Raw genomic sequence first — 20,779 nt, 5'->3', positions numbered from 1 at the left:
AAGTGATTCACCGCAATAACTGTATATGTGTGTAATAAGGCGAATACGGGGTGTCTATGGCATATAAATACAGCTTGTCCAGGAAGTTTACTAGCCCCCCTCCCCCCCAAAATAATTAAAATGACATGTGTAAAATGGGCAATTTATTAGGATACCTTTTTCCCAATTGAATTATGTTTCGTAACAGGTTGAAAAGAAAACATCTTGATTAAACTTCCTACACGCGCTGTGTAAGAAGGTTTGTGTTGACGGTAGCTCCTAAATAATTGTTATCTAGAGCTACTTAGGTATCATTATTTAATTTCTGGCTAGGACTTGAGAGGGATTATGTAGTGTTAATGCATTTTACATTTATTTTATTTTTGCAGTCTTTAACATTTTGTAGCTTAGTTCTGCTGCGGTACTCGCACCCGCCCATGTCCGGTCCTGGCACGTAAATAGGCGGTGATTCCATGAGCCAAGTATAAGCTACTTGACATTTTTTCAGACAAAAATACCGCTAAAACGTATAATTGCGCGATCTTAGATTTCCGATTGGCAACTGCGTTAATTTTATGAGGCTCCGCATCGATAATCCAAAAAAACATAAATTTGACCTTGAATCTAATGGGACGCCTTAAAATTTGTAGGTGGTGGTAAAAGGCAAATAAGATTGAGGAACTCCGTGCTGGTTTTGATCATGCAGATTAAATGATGATTTATATTGTTACGAAAAATATCGTAGCACAATTTTTTTGAGAACAACTCGGGACAATAATCTCCGGTTGCCAAACCGGAAATATCAAGATATGCTCGAAGCTTCTAGATTTATCTACGTAGAAGGTCTCCAGACAGTGGTGCCACAAAACCGGAACTATAGAAGAATTCTAGAATTTTCGTCGTATCTATAAAAACGCTCAATAGGAGAACTCTGATCTGGTGTAGCTCTGCTTGTAAATACATGTAAAAATGATTGTTCTGTAAATAAATTTGTAATGTCCTGCAAAGTGTTTTCGTTCTTTACTTATTTCAAGGACTTCTGAGAAATTATCCGGAAAAATATTAAAAATTTATGTACCCTATATATGAATTATTCACGAGGGACACCATTATCGATTGGTGAGGGACAATGCAAGGCTATGGTGTCGCAGGGAATTTTTCTCTAATAGGGTTGTTAATAAATGGAATAGCTTACCCTCGGAGGTAGTAAATTGTAACACAACTGACACGTTTAAAAAGAAATACGATAAACATGTTGGGGTAAATCGAGAAGCTATTCATACTTAGAATAAGACAACCATAAGTATTCTTTATGGGCATTGTATAATATTTTATCATGTGTATATATTGTTTGTAATTTTTGTTAATTGCATTTTTAATTGGGTTGCTGTATTTTTGAAATATATGACATCCATTTTATGGGCATCTTTTTCTCCACCACCTCGTTGGGCATTTTGCTTGCTGTGGCGTAGTATTTGTATGTGAAAAAAAAAATCGCGCACGTTATTTTGTGCGTTCTCTTTGAAATAAGAAATGATTCTCTAATGAAATGAGTAAATCCAGTAATAATATTTAGTAATATTTTTCGGGAATTTAAAATATTGATTCGGACATGTACTGTTTCAAATCACGTGACCAGCAGGGCTTGTAAATTTATTGGATATTCGGCCAGCCCTGCCGTGTAGTCGATCCGCAGCGGGCATAGGGAAGTAAGTGTTTTAAAGTGGCGTCCAGTTTGTGAATCTAGATTACGGTTGACTCTCTCGTGTGTGTCCACTACAAGCAAGAGGGAGAGAAGAATATCGTGCAAAAAGGGGAACGAGTTTTCTCGTACGGAGCTCATGATACGATGATGATGATGTGGGCCGAACTCATTCCCAAATAACGTTGGGGATAAATGAACCAGTGTTGCGTGTTTTCTTCGTCAACGTTGTTATTGTTGTTTGCATGTGCACGTGTGCATCGGTTTGGAAACTTTTCTGCTTATCGGGCGGCTTCACGTATAAGCACGCGCTTTGATATTTTGCACGAAAAAAGTAAGTGAGAAAATTTGCTTCGCTAATATTTAAAATTTTAAGTGAAATAACCATTTTAATATGTATACTATGTGTACACACTGTATAGTACGACCAACTCTCAGCCAATTTGGAAGGATACAAAAGTCAGATGGATATGGAAGCGTATGAAGAGTTGTTTCGATTTAACTTTGAAGTGTGTGCTTGATCACACAGAAATACTACGTACGAAATGACCGAAGATGATCAGACACACACCCGCTCCTCATTTTGTGCATATTGGAGCCGTGGAAGTTGCATGAAATGATCGTGGAACTAAATTGAAAATTTCCAGAACTTCTAAAACCTTTGCTGCAGTGGCTACCTTAATTGTATAAATGTTTTGCTGTAGTGGATACCCTGAACTTTCAAAGTATTTGCTGTAATAGCCTAACTCTATGTTTCTGAAATTTTTCCTGCAGCGGATACAGGATACATCAAGCTTCCAAAATATTTGAAAACCAAGACAATTCTCTGAGCCTAAGGTTTTCATTCTACTGGCTTACCCTGAGTTTCCAAAAGCTTTACCATGACAGTGGTTATTTCCCCTCCTTTCTTGAGTTCTTTAATACTAGAAGGGCAACGCCGGCCATTTTGACAGTTTTCGATACTCTCTCTCGATTTTCATAACGAACCAGATCGTTTAGAATGTTGAAATTTCAGAACTTTACCTAAAAATGCTTAGATATTTCGCTGCCGGACTATCATAACTTTAAATAAACAATCAGCCGAGGTATTTTTAATTATACCTAGAGAGACCATCACCGGCTTATTTGACCGGTAACGTTATATGCACTTTTTAGCCATGCGCTGAAAATATTCCGTCTAGTGGTAGCATCAAATTTCTACTAATATAGATGTGCTCACTTTGGCTAATTACAAAATAAAAATACTAATATGGCCAAAAATGTAGGGATACGAATTATTTGATCTTAACTGAAAGCTAGTAGAAATTTTAGCCACGTGATGATCGTTTCAATTTATCAATACTTCCTGAAATACTGAAGCAGAATAATACTACCTTCGTAGATATAATAATACAAGATCGAGGAAAAGAAAATCATGTGAAATTCATCAGAGACCCTTTATATGAAACGCGTTCACACATTTGAAGAAAAAAAATTACTATGACAGTGTCGATTCAATTTTTCAGAAGCATTAACATTTGGAATCACTGTAGCATTCCGTAATAAAAATGTGGCTTATATGAAGTTTGTATAGTAAAAATTTAGCTCTTTTTATCCGGCCTATCAAACGTAAACGTACAAAATTTAGTTTTATTTCAACTTTTGAATGCAATTTAGATTACATGTGTCAGATTTGAAACTACGGCATGTAGTTTCACGGCGGGGGCCACGGTGTCTCTTCCAGTATTGGCCCATCACATTGGCTGCTGAGACACCCCTTAGGACAGTTGAAGACGTAATGTAATTACTTAATTCCCTTGCCGTATTTTACCGACGAATCGTAATTCCAGAGGCATACTTAAAATTTAAAAAATCATAAAAATAACGTGTATAACCAGCACTTCCTAGAGCACGGGGTTCCAACTGATGTTCCGCAGAACCCTGTGATTCCGTGACAGTTTCTTTGGGGGGGTTCCGCGTGATTAAACACCACGGAACCCTTAGAAAAATTCTGGATCCTTCAAAGAAGAAAACTTTCTTGTTTCTGATATTTGTGCAAAGCTGTTATTTGTTTCGAATTTTAACGAGATAATCTCACGTAAAAAAAAAAAATCCAGACCATTTGGATGACTAATTTAAGAACTGTGGTAGCATGTGAGTGACCAAAACAGTGTGCAAGCATGGGAGTGGCCAAAAGAATGACCTGGTGAGTTAGGGAAGAAAACAGTGACCTTGAGGGTGTGAAAGCATGTGGAGAACCGAAAGATAGTGACACAAAGACACATTTACCGTACGAGAGGGTGGGGACTGAACAGGCTATAGTCCGGAGTAGGATCACCAGATGAGGTGCATGCAAAACCGGGATAAATCCCGGGAATCGTTGTTAAAAACCGGGATGTTCAATAATAACCTGGACAAAACCAGAACATTCTTATAACACTCATTGGCGGGGGGCATTACATTGTGAAATTGCCAACTAACAATGTATTACGAAAATATTATCTTACTACTTCTACACACAGAGGTGCAAATACGAACATCAAGATTAGAGCCATGGTTATCAGACGTCCTGTATATACGTCATTGAAGAGCAACATGTATTACTTTATAAACTCATAAATTACTGGGTGGGGGGGGGGGAACTTCAGTGCTTTTAATCTCATAACACCATGTTTCTACGAACAATCGACCCTCGGTTTGCGAACTCGCTAATTCGTTCTGGAAGTCCGTTCGTAAACCGAATCGTTCAGAAACCGAAAAATAGTTTTTTTTTTCCTCCCTCACACAGGCATCAATGTGAAATTGATTAATTCGTTCCCAAGGACTCCAAATATTTTTAGTGTGAACTTTCACAGCAGTGTTTTGCGCTCAAAAGCGCAACGTAAAACCGATTAAAAGCATTAGATTAACGCTGAAAGCACTTTTCCGTAGAAAATACAATCTCATCCTTACGAGATAACAGGCTTATTATCTCATACCGAAGCAAAGGCGAGGCCATGCCTGGTTTCTTTAATTTCATCTGTAATCACACTGTCGAAGCACTCGAAATTTCTGCTTGCAAGGCCACAAGAAAAAAAAAATATTCTACCTTATATATAATATAGGGAATATCTTCCTGGGCATCGGAAACAGGATGCACACGGAAGTGCTTTTGTTCTCAGACTCTAAACGTCTATATTTTGTAAACTTATTAACTATGAAAATTTTTCACTTTTCTTAGTTATTTTTATCCACAACTAACGAATGGGTGAAAAGAAAATTTCATCGGCCAAAAAATACCCCTTTTAGAAAATAACTATTCAGTACAGGATGTATTATATTGAAAACATCATTTATACATATAACTAGAACCGCTTCTGCCACCTATAAAATAAAAACGCAACTGTTGATGATCCTTCAAATTCAAAAAGGATCGACTGCACAAAAAAAATACGTTTTGAGTAATAATATAAGTTAAATTATCAAATTAATTAAAAAAAACTTTAACAGTTGCTATTTGCGTAAAGTAAAATAACATTAGTAATAACGCACATAATACCGAAGTAAAGTTATTAATAGTATTACTTTGCATAAAATACTTATACTATTTTATTTTACACAAAAATCAACTGTTAAAATTTTTTGAGAAAATTCAACAATTAAACTAATATTATTACTTTAAAATTATTCATTTATATCACACGTTATTGATTTTTTATGTGGCACATCAATCAAAAAACCATTTATCCAGTTTTAATCAAACAGTTGTGTTTTTATTTGATAGGTGGCACAGAACAGGTTCTAGTTATTTAATGATGTTTCTCAATATGATACATACTGTACTGTATGTATAGTTGCTTTCTGAAAGGCATATTTTAGGGCCGATAAAATTTTATTTTTACCCGTTTGTTGGTTAGGGACAAAAGGAAAAAGCACCAACTAAGGCTTCACTATGCGCAGTGAAACAGGTCATTGCAGATGAAATAAAAGACAGTATGCCCTCCATCTGGAAGAAAAAGTTAGAGGACGCATTTCATATGTAGTAATGAAATTTTTCCTTTCCTAGCGAGCATTTCTGTGCTCATACTCATCATGACCCCCCCATCCCCACCAATACTGGAGCTAGACCTCGTGGACTTAGATCATTAGTGAGTGCTCCTCCTCCATAGAGAATTTATAGTCAAAAATAATTCGACAACTCACCGTTGGTCGTGTGTTTGACCGGGCCTTCGACTCATAAATATGAATGAAACCGGACCGCGGGCTTGAAAAGGTTGAGAACCACTGCCTTATAGGATGACATGACTCCAACTTCTCGAGTCCCAACCACGAGCTCAATCAGGCACGTCACGGAGATCCATGCTCCGTCCCCATCGTACAGTAGGGCCCGTAAGCTGAGATCTTTAATATGCTCCCAGGTAAGACTCGGGTACCCCCCCCTATTACGAACTTAGTGCATATTATACTGAGATATATTTTTTTTTAATTAAAAAATTGGAGAAAAGGTGGGAATGAACCGCAAAACTGACAACGCATTTTCCCCTTATTTTTATCCGGTTCTTTCTTCTGATTTTTGAATTCTGATATCTCTTTGAACATTGCACTTGAAACTTAAATTTTGAGACAGAGCAACAACTTTCTTATTGGGTTTTTGAGGACAGGGTGTCCGTATAAAAAGTTTTTTTTTTTTGAAATTTAATAACTGCAACCCCCTCGCATCATGAATGGCGTATCTGAGTGCTTCACGGTATTTGGATGATTTTTTCAATTAGAGGTATGCTTCTAGATTCAACGGTTCACCAGCAAAATGCTTCGAGGTGAATTAAGTATTCACCCTGTGTAACTGTACAGGCTGTCCCTAATTGTTTGCACAGCAGATATTTTTTTTCTCGGACCCCTGAGATCCGGGTACCACTTTTTAATGATGGTATAAAGCAGTGTTTCACAACCTTTTTCAGTCCCCTTTGAACCACATTTCCTTCTTGTGCCCCGCCCCCCAAATATAAGAGTCATTCGATCATTTTTGTCGCACCACGGTCATTTTCTGCACACGAGGGCTAATTAGACCGGGACCTACAATTTATCGCCGATTCCGAACGGCAGCTTCTTTTATACTCGCCGACAGGTTGGTGGCCGACACCTATCGGTGTGGGACTCCCTGCGGTAGCAATCTTTTTCTGTGGTCATGTCACCTTTCTGAGGTACCACTTTGTCAGGAAAGTTTCAGACAAGAGCGAACCGGGTATCGAACTCGCGCGACACCTCTAAACATCCTGTGGTACTTTAGGCGAGTATCTTACCGACCTGGGCTACCGTGCCCCCCCCCCCCATACAAGACTGATACCCTTCCTGTTTATTGAATAAAACAAAAATAAATTTATAATGAACAAAAAATAGGGCGATCTCGGGTACCCTGGGCCCGAATCCAGAGGATCGTCTTTCCTGAGAAGCAAATCATATGGTCGGCGTAAAATATGTGGCGATCTAACGAACCAACATAAGAATTCAACCCAATAGCGCATGCTCAGAGCTTCCTGCTCGTAGGTGTTTTCATGGAAAGGTGAGGGGGGGGGGGTTGAAGTGATGTTCAGGGAAACCCCATACATAGCAGGAAGTAACAGTATAATCCCACATACAGGGTGGGGAAAAAGTCCGTAAAACCTTTAAAAATCTATAAAAACTGGAAAAAACCGAAATAACAAACGGTTTTTGCATGGTTCTACACCCACATTCCAACATGTACCACCCACAGAGGAATATGAATGAGGTGCGTGTCTGGTTTAGTAGTAGTGGTGGTGGTCTAGCGCACTCACCCGGGATGTGCAAAATTTTAAGACCTTTTTTAATTATTTAGTACATTCGGGAATAGTCAGGTCATTGTGAAATAATCGGGCAATACAAAATACCGGGTTTAGAAAGTTTAGTAAGACAAAAGAGGAAAGGTGTCTAGAGAAATAATGTGTATCGTGTGTTCTCTGCGGGCCCAACTTGACGGTTTTAGGGCAAATTAGGAATATTGCATTTGTGACTCTTGTTGATAGACTACGACACCACACTGCATCATCAGTTATAAGAAGCATACGATGAGATTTTCGTTGTCGTAGACTCATTAAATCTTGTATTTTATCGATTCGAATTGGTTTTCATCACTTTGAACCTCCCTATTCCGTATTACCCAACGGAAAATGGCTTTTTAAATGACTCTTCTCATGGCTATAATATATTCATTTTTAAAATACGATATATATATATATATGTCAATGGAAAGACAAGAAACTAAATTTTATAGAAATATAGGTCTCAGGTTTTCTCTCTGCCGTGCTTCAAATTGGAATAATAGAAAAAATAAAAGTGGTATTTTCCATATTACCCGAATGTATTCTATAATTTTCGTGATGTGATAAAATAAGGGGGGGGGGGGTATGCATCTTAAACTTACGGAATGGAAATGGAGACATCTACAGTTGGGACTAGAAAACTCGGTGCGGACATAAAAGATTCAGTCTTGTATGAAGAGAGACATCGCCTACTTAGCTGGAACTCGGAACGGCGGAACAAACACAATGAAATTAGACCAGAAATGACTCAATTTTCTTCTCTTTCCTCATTCTAATTGGACAAACACAGTCTCCGAATACGTGGAAAATCGAAACAAATGATTCTTTTCCGAAAAAAAAAAAAAAACCCTCCTTCCCACGTGCAACCGAAACCATTAGTATTCATCGGAATGACTTCTCCAGTTCCAAACAAACAAACAAACATCAACAACGCCACAATTCCAATATGTGTCGGAGCTGATGGACCATGAACTGAAGATAAGAAAAAAAAAAAAAAAAAATACAGAGACACAAAATGTGTGGCTTCTCTCTTCTGTTCAGGATCGAATCGAGAGGAGAAAACATTATCTAGATCAATAGCAAAAGGAACTGGCTCAGTTCCCAGACAGTTCGGACGTGACTCGAATTCAGAGATACCATTCTTCGAGTATCTTTCGCATTGAGATACCGTCCTTCGCGTTATCGATTAACACATTCGTGATTTATACGCCCAATAAAGCATCTAAAATTAGCGTTTTTAATTCGTTTCTTCTTTGTTCTATTTAATTTGAATTAGTTATATGTCACTCGATGATAACCGGTTCTGTTTTGTTGTTTTTTTTAAATGTAAATTGGTTCGAGACTGAAATACGTATTGTATAAATTCGAGAGTGATAATTTTTGCATTTGTTGTTATATCGGATGTCCTGATACACGAACTTGATGTCAAGAATTATGATTGAGTGTTCGCATATCGAGTTATAGAGTCCGGGTTGCGATGGAAAGACGTTTTTGGGACGGAGGAATGTCCGATATCTCAGATTGCTTTCTTTTTTGAGAATTGTTGGATTCACGAAGGTTATTGCGCTCAATTTGATTACCACATGGAGGTAAATGATTCTACAAATACAAATACCACGCCACAACAGGCAAATTGCCCAACGAGGTGGCTGACTTAAGAACATCATGGATCCCCGAGCCATTTTTTGGAGGTCCTACCTACTACTGCTACACCACACATACCCCCCCCCCGCGGAACCCCCAACGAATCGGTACATGCGGGAATGTGCGTGTACGTGTAGTGAAACCTGACGTGAAGTTTTTTTTTGTTTCTCTGTAGTGCTTGTTATGTGTAGTGCTGCCATCTGCCACCAGTTTTTCTAACTATGAGTGAAGTGTTATGATTGAATGATTTATCGTTGTAGGACTGTTGCTCTCCTGTGGCGAGACTTTTTAACGGGGAGATCGGCTCGCATTTGCGCCTTGAAGTTGGGAACCACAGGAAACCAACTTCAGCCGACCACTCTGATAATCCACGTGTTCGTATTATGATAATCCAGCCGATTCTGATAATCCACGTGTTCGTATCGAATCAATAAAGATGCCCATCGAATACAGATTAGGGGTTTATGACAACAATTACCGGATAACTATATCCGAAAAAAGTTCAGTGATTTTAATTTTCCGAATTTTCATTATTTTCACTTTCTGAATTCTAATGATTTTCATTTTCTAAATTTTTTTGATGCCCTTCTCCCGCAGAATATATAAAATTTGGTGCTAGGGTGCCCCGAAATTATCAAGATGCACCGGTGTCTCGGCACCACCCCTTCACATATTTTTTCTTTTCTTGCACCCCCTGCTTCCTTGGCCAACCCGTAAGGTATGTAGCTTCTGCCATTCCCCTGTTTTGTCGCCCACTTTGGGAAACACTGATGCAATGGGCTTATTGCTTTCATTTCATTGGTACAAGGGATCCTTGGAACGCAAAGGATAAGATCTCCTGAGCAAATGCTTCCATTAATATGTTCTATAAAATTTTGAACGAGCATTTAAGAAAATCAACAAAATCACAGCACGTGAAAGCATGGAAATTCCTCCCATTGGGGGGGGGGGCAATATAGCCCAGCCTTTGAAATTGTTCATGGGGCGGTAGAAGTTATGAGTATTCCATGTGATCCTATGGATTGTCTTGACTGTTTAAGCAGCTTTAAAAATTTTCCAGATCAACATTATAACTGCCCAGTAGAAATCACCAAACCTTCTAGAAATTGGCACCTGTTTTTTGAGAAGATTTTTTTTTTCCGATTGGGCGAGAGCAGATGAATACCCCCAACACCGAAAATAATAATAATAAAAAAAACTATCGTTTACCGTTATTTATGCTGTGAGCAAGAATAGCGTGCTACACCGCCTTGAAGAGGAAAAATAAATCATCTCTCTCTCTCCCTGTTTGTTATCAGACTTTGATCAAATGCTGACTCCGCCCATTGGCATTTGATTGACAGGACGGGGTGGGGGAGGAAAACATGTCATCAGGAAAAGACTGTTGTACAGAGCTAGCTGGGCTCGCCGATGCCGAAATAAGAGCGTTTTAAGAACCCGAGATATTTCGGGATTGCCAACATAAAATGGATCAAGTTAGAAGAGGTGTTTCGGGATTGTCGCTGTAAGGATTAAGTTAGGGGGAGGGGCAATGAGGAAAAAATAATATAAGTCAGTAGACCAGAAACACTTGGGAAGCTGTATTCTACTCTACGGTAGCGAACAAAAAATGCTGGATCAACGGACACACCTTTCCAACACAGGACCGTCATTTCAACTTTTTCCGGGGGGGGGGGGCAAAGAACAAATACTCAATGTATATATTGACCGTCGTGAGATAGGTTAGTTTTACCCTACTGTTGACAGGCCGAGGTTCTCCGGATCGATACGAGGCTCCCCTCGTATCGATCCGGGGGGTAATTCTATTAGCTTGGTGCACGTAGCATTAAGCCCTGTGGTCAGCGGCTTTAGCTCTGTAGCTATAGCCCAAAACCACGCTAAGGACATTAAGAGGGTTGGCACCACCCCTCGAATCAGACTCTCGCCGGCTCTCGATTCGGGGAATTATTTCCCGTCTCGGCCGTCGGTCTAACTGACTGCTGAGCGGGATGGCGATGTCTGTTCTACAATTACATGTATGGCCACACGGCTGGGTCAGGGGGTGTAAAAGAAAGATACTCAAAAATGTATGTATATACTGTACATATTTGTACGGTATATATACCATTTCTAGTGTATTTTCTAAAGCCGGGGGGGGGGGAGAGCAATCACCCTCTCCCCGACTCCCGCAAATGGCGGACCTGCTTTTTAACTATCATAGTAATATCAACCGTTCTTCGTACAGGTCAGATTTTAATTTGAGCAGAAAATACTTGGAAGGGGTGTTGAGGAATAATTCTGCACCAGTTTCAAGAGTAGATTGATTTCTTCATTTCATATGATCAAATTTCCGAAATTAATGGTCATTTTACGTGATGTTTCTCGAAAATGTAAGGCTCAACAACCCCCCCCCCCACTAAAAGTATCTTTAATGGCCGTATTGCTCAATAACCAACTATAATTATTCCATTATATAATAATCTAATGACGTATATCAACCATTAGATCATTGACAGACCAGATATTGAGTAATAACTGCCATAATAAAATGACAGACTACGTGATCATTATGATAATGATGATTAAATAATAACGATGACTATTGGTTAGGCCCCAACGGATAACGACCTTTCCACCATCTACGTTGAAAGCTCGTGGCGATACAGAATCGTTATGATTTTCTCTATCTGGTGCGTAACATATGTCGGCCATTTTACAAATTATAATACCTTAAATGGCTTGTTTGGTATTTTATGATAAATTTGATCAGATAAACGGAACTCTTCGCACAAGAGAAGCGCTATGCTATCGATGTCTCATTTCTCGGATTCGTTCTGTTGGAACTAATCTCTCGAACAAACCATCCCCAAATCTATGCCGTTTATCATCTCTGAGGGATTATTGGGTACAAGTATCGCTTATCGCGGAGAGGATATCTGTGAAATAAAAATTTGAAAGTTTTGTTCAGGATCTGAGGCTGTGGAATTTAGTTCACGTTTATGCATATGTGTGTGTATGTCTGCATGCTCTTTCGCTAAATCTACACGTTATTTGCACGAGTAATAAATCATGTGACCAAATTTTCAATACAAAAAGATCGAACAACCATATTTGAGAGAAAATCAAGACATCAATAAAAACCTTAGTCAATTAATTCCTGAAAATCAATTGAGATATAATCCCTAGAATCTCGCGTTCCGGTTTAAAAGTCGCCAATGTCGGGCAAAAAACTGTACTCTGTGCTAATTTAGGCATAATGAACGACACAAATAATGAATAATTCCTCAAAAAGAAAACAGAAAAGCTTGCAGATTGCATGTGAGATTTAGTAATAGTAGAAGAGTGAGCAAAAAAACCATTCGAGCTCCAGAATAAATACATAGTGATTCTAAATTGATGGGAAAATTTTTAAGGTGATATAAGCAAGTACTTTGGGTCGTCAGTGTATCGATTCTGGCAGTACCAGAATGGAGAGCATTAGACATATAAATACAAGTTTTTGTCAAAAACCCGAAACATTGTGACTGCACATTTTGAGAATTTTTTTTTTTTTAAATCTAAAAGTATCAGTAATAGGAGATTTTTCACGAAGATGTTCTTAGTCACGAGTTAAGACAATGATAGTAGTTTCTGAAAGCCTATCGGCATAATACATGATTCATTGAAAGACTGGTTATTTGTGGAGATGAAGATTGCAAGGAAGAAAATTCATCACTGCCACCACGGGGACTCGAACCCCGGTCTCTCGCTTGCCAGACGAGTGCTCTACCATCTAAGCTATAGCAGATAGAAAAATGGAGATGGTAGAGCACTCGTCTGGCAAGCGAGAGACCGGGTTTCGGTCTCTATAGTCCCGGTCTATATATCTAAGCCTTTCAACTTTGGAGCGTGTGTGTGTGTGTGTGTGTATATATATATATATATATATATACTCACACACGCTCCAAAGTTGAAAGGCTCCATTTTTCTATCTGCTATAGCTTAGATGGTAGAGCACTCGTCCGGCAGTGAGAGACTGGGGTTCGAATCCCCGCTGGGGCACGATGATGAATTTTCTTTCTTGTAATCTTCCATCTCCACAAATAACCCGTCTTTCAATGAATCTTGTATTAACAAGTGGCGAGGACATTTCTATACGCATGTGGCCATCTGGTGGCTCATGTCATTCACGAGCTATTAGCTGATTGCTTCCGCCGTCCACATGTATGGAGCCTTTCAATATATATATATATACGCTCCAAGGTTGAAACATTATATCTGCTTCCATAACTTAGATGGTAGAGCACTCGTCCGGCAAGCGAGAGACTAGGGGGATGGTAGGCCCCCCAGGTAAAAGGGCAGTGATGAATTTTCTTCCTCGTAATCTTCATCTCCACAAATAAACAGTGTTTCAATGAATCTTCTATTAACAAGTGGAGAGGATATTTCTATAAAATCCAATGATTGTTGCAATTTTGGTATTTCTGCATATATGCTGATTTCTGATGGACCAGGGGACCTGGTAAAACCTCGGACTGTTACGTTTCTTCTCTGCAACATTTCCTACTGGGAAGATTCGAGAGCAACAATATTAGAATTTCCAACATACATCCACAGGCACGAGCTGCTTAAAGTAATGTACGAACGTATAGATTGATTCTTCAGCCGCTATTAACCCCGTAAAAAATATCTTCACAACATATCCGGTCCATTGAAATGAGACCTTAATACTCGAAATTAGTCCTCATTAGTGTCCATGAATTAATTAAATGGATCTAAAATAAAGCACCATTGCTTTCTGCTATATAAACTTCACGTTAAACGGTCTTTGGGATCGGCATAACGGAAAAGAAAAGGCTTCAAATTACACAATTCGTGGGAAGGTCGTGCCACTGAGGTCCAAGACCATTTATAGTAAGGGTAAATCTTGAAATTTATGATTATAGAGCGTAGAGTACCGTATAAATACCTGTATTATGCAGGAAAGGGGCTATACACCGACCGCATGAGGAAAAAAGCGCGAAATCGCGCCAAAGGGCGTATGTGGCGGTAGAACGATACATGAATAATAAGTAGTCGAATATTCCTATTATAACGACCGAACACTACTTATCCGATCGTTTTCCACTCCAGGAAGATGAAATAAAATAAATGAATAAAAACTGCCATATTTTTCGTTATTCATTCATCTTCGATCACTGCCGTAGGTGTCAGTGACCGCTTTGTGGACCAACGGCGAACCTGCCGCCGTTACCGGATAAATGGACGCCTCATATAAGATCAAGGTCATTAGAATTCGAGAAGTTCGCAATAATAAAATTTATGCAAATTATCATTACTGTAATAAGCATTCTTTTTTTTTTTCTCTCGTATATTGATAACCAGTTATTTGACTGACCATTCGGATTTAAGATGGACCGCATTTTTCTCGTGTGTTGGATAGACGAATATCTAACCTTACTTGTGAATGTAAGGCCTAGCTGTGTTGTTATACACTGAAGGTGCTCACCCTTTTGGAGAGTGCGGGACTATATTCATCGGTTTTGAAACGTGTCGCAAGGCACTTGAGTTATCTGGAAATGTGTCACGAGTCAATCAGGTGATTTGGGAATGTGTCACGAGTCACTCAGGTGATTTGGGAATGCACCACGAGTCACGCAGGTGATCTGGAAATGTGCCGCAGGACACTTGGCTGATCTGGGAATGTGACACGAATCACTCAGGGGGATCTGGAAATGTGCCGCAGGACACTTCGGTGATCTGGTAATGAGCTACGAGTCCCTTAAATGATTTGGGAATGCGCCGCAGAACACTTTGGTGATCTGGGAATAAGCTACAGTCACTCAGGTGATCTGCGAATGTGCCACGAATCACTCAGGAGGATCTGGAAATATGCCGCAGGAAACCTGGGTGATCTGGAAATGTGCCGCAAGAAACTTGTGCGATCTGGAAATATGCCGCAGGAAACTTGGGCGATCTGGAAATGTGCCGCAGGAAACGTAGGTGATTTGGGAATGTACCATGAGCCACTCAGGGTATCTAGAAATGTGCCGCGGGGCACTTAACTGAATTTTAAATGTATCGTGGGCCGCTTAAGAGATCTGTAACAGTGTCGTGAAACACCCAAGTGATCTGGAAGCGTGCCGCTTGTCACTCAAGCATGGCTGCAACTCGAAATGCAAATTTACTTCTTCGCCCGGGATTCTATCAATTTTGGCACCCCTACCCCGCCAATTTGAAAGAAAAAGAGTAAATTCGGCCTTTCCTAGTCCAGCACCCGGAGCAGCAGATCCCTACCGTCATTCCCAAGTTGCGGTCCTGCGCTCGAGTGATCTGAAGATGCGCCAAGAGCCACTCTAGTGAATTTTAAAATGCGTCGTAAGCCGCTTAAGTGATCTGTAAGATTGCTGCGAATAACTCAAGTGATCTGTAAGAGTGCCGCGGGTCACTCGAGCATGGCTGCAACTCGAAGTGAAAATTTACTTCGTCACCCGGGCTTGCATCAATTTTGGCCTCCTATCCTATCAATTTGAACGGAAAGAGTAAAGCTTCCTAGTCAGATCCTACTGCTCTTCCCTAGTAGCAGCTCTGCATTGGAAAGGCCTGGAAATATGCCGCCAGCCACACGCAAGTGATCTACGAATGTACCACTCAAGTCAACTGGAGGTGCCGCAGATCCCTCAAGTGTTTGGAAACGTTTTAGGGAATCGCTTAAGTGACTTGGATGTGCACCGTTGGCAGCTTAAATTAGCTGGAAATGTGGCGAGAGCCGCTGAATAATTTGGAAATGTGCCACAGACAAGTGATAATATTCGAGGGCCACTTGAATGGGTTTTGCTATTTGTGACGGGCTACGTCAGAAGTCTCAGAGGGCCACGGGTTGAGCACGTATGTTAAGGGCCGTTCAAGTATTACGCCAGCAAATTTTAGCCATTTTTGACCCCCACCCCTCCCCCTGTGAGCAAAATTTCGTCAGCTCTCTGCTCCTCTGAATTCTAACGCATATTGGTGGGATCAGAGACTTACACAGGGGGACCCTTGGGGGGGGGGGTGCTCGTGCCCCCCGACGACCAAAAAAAGTTTTTTTAATGCAGATAATTCTTTTTTTTAATTGAAATTTCTTAAGAAAATACCTTTATATGTTATTATAATCAATTTTTGTTAATTTCAAAGATATTTGAAGGCTATGAACTCAAAATTTATCAGTCAAATTTATAAAGTCAGCGAATCGGAAACACCCCCATCCCCACCGATGCTGACATAATACTTGAACGACCCCTTATACACAAACATTAGTATTCAAGCGGGAATGTCAACTGTTGCTTTTGTTCTATTGTAAAAAATGAACTGTTTTTAACAATCCTAACTAACATCAATCACGAAATGGAAGAATATCTTGTCACCAATTTGTTCGTGGATCATTTTTCTCTTTGGTTATCGAAGCGGTCATCGATTCCCACGAGTTCATTGTGTACTTCGTTGGCTTTAGGGCATGTTGCTTTACTTCTGGTATCATGTCCAAGAGCAACTGAAGTGTGAAGAGAAACACCTTTTTTTTTTGCATTCTTTTCACTTTTGCCATGTTATTATCTGGACTTCCGTAAACATTATGATGACGGCTCATCCATTTTATTACATTGAATGAATGAATGAATGAATGAACGAACGCCAGGACTATTCCACCGGACTTATCCCGCTTGCCGAGATCTCGTCCAGCTCAGTTTTGTGACTGGGTCTGGAATTGTGCGTGCACCTAACAGCCTGAGTGCACATCTAGCATTGTCAGTGCCGTAACAAGCAATTCCGGTGCTCTATGCAAGAATTCATATTTAGGCCCCTTCTGACCCATTTAGGCCCTTCTTCCTAGTGGACCTTGTGCGGGTGAACCTGCTGCTCCTGCCTAGTAACGGCACTGAGGGTTGTGTTGTGTCTGAATTTTCAATGCTACTACTACTATTAATTAACCGTACATGCAACTCGTAGACATTCCTCTACACAATTTCTAATTAACTGGCACATGGCCGGAATTTTCGTGTACTCGATGTGGACCTAACGTGAAGTTTGTTTTCGTTAAATGTTTGTTAGTGCTGCCATCTGTTTTCTAACTATGAGTGAAGTGTTATGATTGAATAATTGTACCGGTGTAGAGGTCTGTTGCTCTCTGTGGCGAGACTTTTTAACGAGGTGGGGGGGGGGGAGAGACAATGTTATTGCAGCAGCATCTTACTGTAATAAAATGGGCTGCCAATGTATTGGCAATGGAAGCCAAAATCCCGTTAGTAAGAAATAGTGTATAGAAACTAATGGATTTGTCGGGCGTTTTTCGGTAGTGCAATCGATTTTTGATTTCGACGGGATTTCAGAAGTGTCAAGATCAAGATTTTAGTTTTAAGATTTCGACTTGTCGGAATATCGCCAGTCAAGATTCCGACGCAGGCCCATAAAAGCGCAACTGAGCAAAGTGAGTGACCATCTTGGGAAACATATCTTACGGTAAATGTGATAAATCCCCTTATTACGCATAATAACGGGTAATGAATAATCACCGAGCATTTTGTGGTAAATTTACCTAAATTTATCTCGCCTCTTCACCACGTAACTCTATGCCCCAAGACAACGGCTTTCCACTTCAGAGAGCCAGATGGACATCTGCGAATACCTTGGCTTGAGTGCATCTTGAAGCGGGAAGATTCGAAAAGTAAAATACGTAAACTGGTCCGCTTTCTAGAGCAGCACCCTGAGGATATCAGAACTACAGTCCCGGAGCCAGAACCAGATAGAGAGCCACCTATGCCAGTTATCCACCAGACTACGACGTCAACTACACCCAGATAGCGATCTCGTACATCTGTTTAGAGAAGAGGAAGAGGAGCCTGAGTAGTCGAGAATAGTTTGATCCACGCGGGCTTATTGAAAAGCTGGATACAGGCAGCAATTACTGACGAATGTCTTTGGACCAAATCAAACTACACGGTGCAGCGATTAGATCAACCCAGCAGCAGATTGACAGCTTTCATTGATGTGATAGTTTCTGATTCAATGAAACTCCCTGAAGAGAAGCAGATCAAATTTTATCAAGAACTATTCTCGATTATGACGATTATTATAATGATTCCGTGATTTATAATTGTGATTTTGTGATTTATTTGCATGAATCACCATTTTTTGATCACAAATTTTATACTTGTTTACTGGCGAGGTGCGTAATGGCACCTGCCCATGTATGTAATATATCTTTCTCAAGATCAATAAATGGTTAGGTTTTCCCGGAGGCACCCGAGACCCCAGGGACAATGTGCTTATATCACTGAGTGCGACAGAGCCTGGGTGTCTCTCGGTTCCTATCACTATCACATTTAACGGTGATTATGCATAGTACCTAAGCGCCGTTGGTAAATTTGATAAATTTCCCTAAATAAATCACTTTTACTAGCGATTACGAATAGTGCCCAAGTGTCGCGTCATTGGTAAACATGATAAATCGCAGTATATGATATACTATATTTCCATACACATATTGTATTATTACATCGGGTGCGATCGTAAAATTGTTTATCATACATCGGAGTACGATCGTAAACGTACGATCAGCAGCGTCAGAGTTTCTGCTTTCCGGGTGTTGGCTATCGAATTTCCAACCAAGACGTATCAAAGCTACATTAATGAAGATCAATGGGATATTCCTACTGACACATTTTTTTTAAAATTAATCCATAGTGCCAAAGATTGACCATATCCCGCCTTTCAATCGTAATGATAACGTTACAGGATAAAAAAAAAAAGAGCCGTTAAATATCACACCATGTAATCACGAGATCAGCCATTAATACCATCACACAATAATGGCCCTACCCAGATGGCGCATAAAATAACTTCCATTCGTATCGACGGTCAAGTAACGCTACTTACACATTCATGAAGTCCCATCAAACGCTAATTACATCACTAATGTGATCCATACTAACAATAAAAAAGACTTCAATTAATTTTCTTTCATTAACAGTTCGAAGACAAATCGCATCCCTTCTCGTGGATGCAGGATGTTCCGAGGACCAATTATGCAAATTTTCTTGTCCACTCAGCACAAGGTGCTGACAAACTAGAACAAAGCAATCATACGCACACAGACGCAGCAACATGCCGGAGATGATAATTGCTCCACCAATCACCGACAATTATTCAGGTTAACATTCTGCCGAATATAATCGAAGAAAGTTCATATGGACCGGCATGTTTATGTCGTTAACCCTTTACCGGTTCACGACGACTATCCTCTCCAGAGGTGAAAACATGGGTTTGTATGTACCGCGAGAGAGAGAGAGAGAGAGAGATTGAAATAAAAAACGAAAATAATATCGATCTCCATTTAAACAAGGTCAGTTCTTAGCTTTCGTCTTCCTCGAGAAGAAGTTCTTAACTTTTCTTGTTCTTCTTCTTCGTACTTGTCTGGAGGCCCTTACGCTGTTAGTGTTAGTGTTTATGGGGCTTAAAACGCTTTACAAGACAGAGAAACACGGTCACATACTGTGTATTGAGGACGGAAGAACCCAAAGGCTATGATGGTGATGATGACGATGTAACGTTTAAATAGTTCCCGTTCGGTTTTTTTCCTTTCTTGAACAAACTCTTTTCTTCATCACCACGCTTGAGAGAAACCTTCCTCGTAAGAAAGAAAAACTTATTCTTCAAGGTCAAAGTTTTCTCCTCTTTTCTAGATCGAATCGGCTTTTGATGTTCTGAAGCGTGATGTGATGATCTAATAGATTCACTAGATCCCTTCAATCGGTTCTAGGTCACCAGAGCTTAGTCGGGGAGAAGGTAAACCAGACAAGATACACACATATCCACTCCAGAGGTTGGACATTGGTGAATGTGGACGCGTTACTCTATCACTCTCTAGTATTGCGTGACTGCTTTGAGGACGTTGCGATTCATTCTCTGGATATACTTATCGATTTACATGAATTGATGTGGCGTTTTGGCTATCTATGAGAGGTGAGTTCGTTGTATGCTATTATGCTCGTAAATGACTATGGTCGTAGGCATTCTACTAGTTTAAGGGGAGTTGGTGCGCACGATCTTGGCTTCCCATGCTTCCCTATGAGATAAATATCCTTCATTAAAGGAACATTTAAAATTTTTCTATTCGGCACTCAATTTTTCTCTCTCAAACACTATAGATATTTTTATACAATTTAACACGAACATTTAGCATTTTAATCGTTGGCTATTTCATTCTAGAATTTTAACTCCGGCGGCATGCAACTTTTTCAAAAATCACCAAAATTCACCCATATTTTGTGCCATAAAATTTCTTTAAATAATTGTAATAAAAAAAATCCTCGTGTTAAAGCATGTAGCACCATAGTGTTGAAAGACAAAGTTCCAAGACATTTGCGACATTTCCAAGACAACATAATGCTCCTTATCTAACAAAAATCTTGCATTTGAGAAAAGAACATTTTAGTAGAAAATATTAGCGTATATAATACCTGCCAGCAGTAGTTTATATTAGAATGTTCAAAAAAACTTTTCCAGTACAGGTAGAATAAAAACTTGATCACAGTTAGACGCAGAAAATGCCATAGCATTTGAAAATTGAAAAATTCGAAAATGCGTTTTCGGAAAATTTTCGTGTAACAACAACCCCCTTACATTTTAGCAAATTGCAAAAAACTATTTTCTAGTAGAAATATTATTT

At 39.7% G+C, this 20,779-nt stretch overlaps 1 protein-coding gene across 2 annotated transcripts in view; it reads left to right on the top strand.

Moving 5' to 3' along the window:
- Positions 1 to 1,878: 1,878 nt before the first annotated feature.
- The window catches only part of LOC149083631 (uncharacterized), a 48,777-nt gene continuing 29,876 nt past the window's right edge, over positions 1,879 to 20,779 (top strand). The window contains exon 1 of one of the 2 annotated variants that reach the window (XM_089234115.1): positions 1,879 to 2,015. The gene's annotated coding sequence lies outside the window, so the exon portion shown is untranslated. Of the gene's footprint in view, positions 2,016 to 19,782; positions 20,074 to 20,779 lie in introns of those variants that run through there. The other variant, XM_089234113.1, reaches the window with a different exon arrangement.

This window comes from Pholcus phalangioides, unplaced genomic scaffold, assembly GCF_987345545.1.
Source record: "Pholcus phalangioides strain wild (caught in Gottingen) unplaced genomic scaffold, Ppha-v1.0 ptg000008l_1, whole genome shotgun sequence".
Lineage (NCBI taxonomy): Eukaryota > Metazoa > Arthropoda > Arachnida > Araneae > Pholcidae > Pholcus > Pholcus phalangioides.
The sequence above is the reverse complement of the archived record's forward strand: the minus strand, read 5'-3'. Positions and strand labels throughout refer to the sequence as shown.